Raw genomic sequence first — 4864 nt, forward strand, 5'->3', positions numbered from 1 at the left:
TTTGGATTGTGTCTCCCGTCTTTCTCTGCCCCTCCCCTACTTGTGCTCTCTCTCAAAAATAAATGAATATTTAAAAATTTTTAAAGTAAATAAAGCTCCTGGGATAAAGGCCTGTTGGTGATCAAAGCCAGATGTCATGGGGACTCCTCTTGCCCCTTGTGGGTCCCCAGTGCCAGGGGTGCCTGGTATGGGATCCTCTTGCTTCTCCATGCTGGTGACGCCTCTCCTGTTTGTGGCCTGTCACGCCGGGAGTCTGGTTCCCAACCATGTCTCCAGCCCCCTGTGCTTGTGTATGATCAGCTGTGGAAGGGCTGTTCTGTTGGTCTTCAGGTCATTTTCAGAATTGTCCTATAGATGTAGTCCTCCTCCTCTGCCACCTTCCCAAAGCTCTCAGGAAAAGTGGATTTTTTGGTCCAGATGTTTCACACTTAATGTATAGAAATGCAGCTGATTTGGTTATGTTAGTTTTGTAACCTGCAACTTTATTGAAATCATTGATTAGCTCCAATAGTTTTGTGGCTGAGCCTTGGGATTTTTAATATACAGAATCACCTCGTCTAAAAATAGTGACAGTTTGGGGCGCCTTGGTGGCTCAGTCAGTTAAGCCACCAACTTCAGCCTAGGTCACAATCTCGCCGTTCCCAAGTTTGCGCCTGTGCTGACATCCCAGAGCCTGGAGCCTGCTTCGGATTCTGTGTCTCCCTGTTGCCCCTCCTCCACTCACATTCTCTCTCTCCGCTTCAAAAATAAACAATAAAAAATTGCTTAAAAAATCAAAACTTCTCAGTTTGGATGGATTTTAGTTCTCTTTCTTGCCTAATTGTCAGGACTTCAGTACTGTTTTGGATAAGAGTGTTGAGAGTGGATGTTCTAGTCTTGTTCCTTATCTGAGAGGAAAAGCTTTCGTTATTTTTTTCTCCATTGAGTATGTTATCTGTGGGTTTGATGTATATGGGCCTGTGTTCCTCCTGCACCCCATCTACTGAGGGTTTTTATTATGGAAGCATGTTGTATTTTGTCACATGGTTTTTCTGCATCTGTTAAGATGATCACATAATTTTTTATCTTTCATTGTTTTAATATGATACGACCTTTAGCGATTGGCATGTATTGCATCCCAGAGGTAAATCCCACTTGGTCGTGGTGTGCAACTCTTTTTATGTGTCCTTGAATTCAGTTTCCTAATATTTTGTTGAGGATGTTTGCATTTATATTCATCAGGGATACTGATCTACAGTTGCCTCGTGGTGTCCTGATCTCACTTTGGTATCTGGCCTTGTTGAATGAGTCTGGAAGGATCTCTACCTCCACAGTGTTCGCAAGAGTTTGAGAAAGATTGCTGTTCTTCTTTGAAGGTTTGATAGAATTTGTCTGTGAAGCCATCTGGTCCTGGGGTTTTCTGTGGTGTGAAGTTTTGGTAACTGATTCAGTCTCTGTCCATTATTCATATTTTCAGATACTCTATTTCTTCCTAACCCAGGCTTGGTGGATTGTGTGTTTCTGGGAATTTATCCATTTCTTCTAGGTTGATTGACACAACAGTTGTTCATTGTAGTCTCTTCTGGTCCTGTGTGTAGTATCAGATGTAATGTGTCCTATTTCATTTATTTGAAATTTTTTTTTTCTTATTCTGGCTAAAGTTCTGTCAATCTTGTTTATCTTTTCAAAGAACCAGCTTTTAATTTTGTTGATCCTTTCTGGGTTTGTTTTGTTTTTGGTCTGTTTCATTTATTTACACTCTGATCTTAATGATTTCCTTCGTTCTGATAACTTTGAGCTTGTTTTTCTAGTTCTTTGGGGGGGGGAGAGTTTGTGATTTTTCTGATTCCTTAATATACACATTTGTTGCTGTAAACTTTCCTCTCTCAACTGCTTTGATGTGCTGTATTTCCATTTTCACTTGTTCCAAGGTAATTTGTATTTCCCTTTTGATTTCTCCTTTGGCCCGTGGGTTGTTCAGAGCATGTTGTTTAGTTTCACATATTTGTAAATCTTCCAGTCTCCCTTTTGTTGTTGATTACAAGTTTAATACCGTATTAGTCAGAAAAGATAGCTGATGTGGTTTTAGTCTTCTTAAATTTGCTGAGACTTGTTTTGTGTCCTATTACGTGATCTATCCTGGAAAACATTCCAGTGCGCTCAAAAAGAATATGTATTCTGCGCCCGTTTGATAGAATGTTCTGTATACATCTGTTAAAACCTTTTTTGTTCTAGAGTATAATTCTCTTCTTTCCTTGTTGATTTTCTGTCTGGATGATTTAGTCATTGCTGACAGTGGGATATCAAAGTCCTCTAGTATTTGTTGTCTGTTTCTCCCTTTACATCTTAGTATTTGCTTAGTAAATTTGGGTGGTCCAGTGTTGGGTGTGTATATAGTTACTATTGTTAGATCTTCCCGATGTTATTAACCCTTTTATCATTGTATAATGGCCTTCTGTGTCTCTTTTTATTATTTGTAGGCTTTAGATCTGTTTTGTCCGATCTAAGTATAGCTAGCTATTCCTGCTTTCATATGGTTTCCATTTGCATGGAATACCCTCTTCCATCCTTTCACTTCAGGCCTATGTGTGTCTTTCAAGTTGAAATGTGCTTCCTATAGGCAGCACATGGTTGGGTCTTGTTTTGTTCTTGTCAAGCTACTGTGCCTTTTGACTGATGGATTCAGTCCATTTATATTGAGTGATTATTAATCTTAAGGCCTTATTGCTGCCGTCTTCTGTTTAGCCTTCTGGTTGTTTTGTAGCTCTTGTTCGTTTTTCCCGGCGTTTCTTTTTACCTTCATAACATGGTGGTTTCCCATGGTGATTTGTTCAGTTTCCCTTTGTTTTTGTTTTGTGTAGTTTTTTTTATTGCTCTTTTTTCTTAAGCCTTTGTAATGAAATGGTTAACATACCATCCTAATAAGTCTTCCAATTCAGTTTTTCACCTTTGACTGGAGTATAGTGCAGTTTCATTTGCTTTTATGCCGCTAATTAACGTCTTTCTATTTCAGCTTGGAGAACTCTTTCTAGCATTTCTTGGAAGGCAGGTCTAATGGTGCTAAACTCCCTTAGTTCTTGTCAGGGAAAGCCTTTATTTCTCCTTCATATTCGAAGCCTATCTTTGCCAGATAAAGTGTTCGGGGCAAGCAGTTTTTATTTTTCAGCCCTTTGATAGGCTAGTGGAGGTTCCTTTGAGGGTTACTTTCTTTTTTTCCCTGGCTGCCTTTAAGGCTCTTTAACAGATTCATCATAAGGTCTTGGAGAGCATCGTATTGCACTGAGATAATAGAGTGTTAGCTTCTTGGACTTGTCCAGTTCCTTCCCCAGATTTGGGAAGTTCTGTTACTATTTCTCTAAATCTCACTGGTCCCTTTTCCTTTTCTAGTCCTCCTGGTGGACCAGTTATTCTTACATTTGTTTTTCTCATATATGATCGTTCTTGTAGGGTTTCTTCATCTTTAAAAATCTTCGTTCTCCTGAGTCATCCCTAAATTCCTGTCTTTCAGACCAGTTATTCTTTCTTCCATCTGACTTGCAGTTTCCTAAACTCTCTAATGCATCTCTTCATCTTATTCATTGAATTTGTCAGCTCTAGAATTTGTGTGGGACTTTTTAAAACTTTCAAACTCCTTTGTAAAAAAAACGCCTTCTGTTTAATAAACTTCTAAATTGAATCACATTTGCCTTTTCTTGTAAGCTCATCAAATCTCTTTTAACAGCTATTCTGAATTATTTATCAGTTAAATCACATCATTTTTGCACCTTTGTGTTGCTGGAGAATTTTGTGTATGAGATCCTAGTATTGCATTTGAAATAGCACACACTTTTCTTTGTTGTTTATTTGGTTACAGATTGGCAATTACAGACCTTTCTTTTGTTTCCCAGAAGGTGGTGCAATAGCCCAAGTTTCTGGTTTCTTCTTACCTGAGCTGGTTCTGGGGCTGCACTGAGGAGTGCGTTGTAATAAAAAAGGCAACATGAAGTCGCTATGCAATGGGGTGGGGGAAGTATAGGCTTAGTGCTGGTTTTTGTGATTGCCTGCAGACCGGCAGGAGATCCTGGACTGAGGGTACTCCCAGAGGTCCATGTGTGGACCTCCTGCTGAAATCCCAAAGCAGACAGCAAGGAATGTTCCTTCAGTGTCCTTTGAGATTCTTGTCAGTTCTCTTTTCCCTCTCCCCAGTCAGGGAGTTCCTTCCTCAAAGTTGTGCTGCTAGAGAGAAATGGATCCTTGGGCAGGAGAAATACCCCCCTTTGAAGCTGTTCCTTTGTGTGCTTTAAAACAGGTAGCCCCAGGGTGCCTGGGTGGGTCAGGCAGCTAAGGGTCTGACTGGTGATTTTAGCTCAGGTCATGGTCTCATGGTTAGTAGGATCGAGCCCCATGTCTGGCTCTGCACTTACAACTTGGAGCCTGTTTGGAATTCTCCCCCTACCCTGTTCATGCGGTCTCTCTCAGAATGGATAAACGTTTTTGGGGGGGAGAAAAAAAAGGTAGCCCCTATGTGAGAAATCTCTAGTGCTTGCTTGTAAATCCTCCCACAGATGAGCAATGCAAGACATGATGCTAGGTGCTGGGAGTAGGTGTTAAATGACTATCCCACAACTTTGTGATTCTGTTTCTTAGCGTTTTTTATTTTAATTCTTTTGGCATATCTAAATGTCAGAAAGTGGATGTATACATACAGACTTCAAAACAACTTCCTAAAATGGTTTTAGTATTGGGACAGTCACTGACATCTTTATTTTATATGTCTAAAGTGCATTCTTGCAGCTAAGCTATAGCAGCATTTGTTTATAAGGAAGTATTCAGACAAGAGCTGGAAAAGTGGCAATAAAAAATGTGATCTGAATATATTTTTCCTTAATCACTCAGGACAAAACAC

At 39.9% G+C, this 4864-nt stretch overlaps 1 long non-coding RNA gene across 1 annotated transcript in view; it reads left to right on the top strand.

Moving 5' to 3' along the window:
- Positions 1-4864, top strand: part of LOC120221862 — a 30459-nt gene that overhangs the window by 22736 nt on the left and 2859 nt on the right. The gene's annotated exons all lie outside the window — the stretch shown is intronic.

This window comes from Hyaena hyaena, unplaced genomic scaffold (assembly GCF_003009895.1).
Source record: "Hyaena hyaena isolate Hyena2069 unplaced genomic scaffold, ASM300989v1 scaffold_15, whole genome shotgun sequence".
NCBI classification, from domain to species: domain Eukaryota; kingdom Metazoa; phylum Chordata; class Mammalia; order Carnivora; family Hyaenidae; genus Hyaena; species Hyaena hyaena.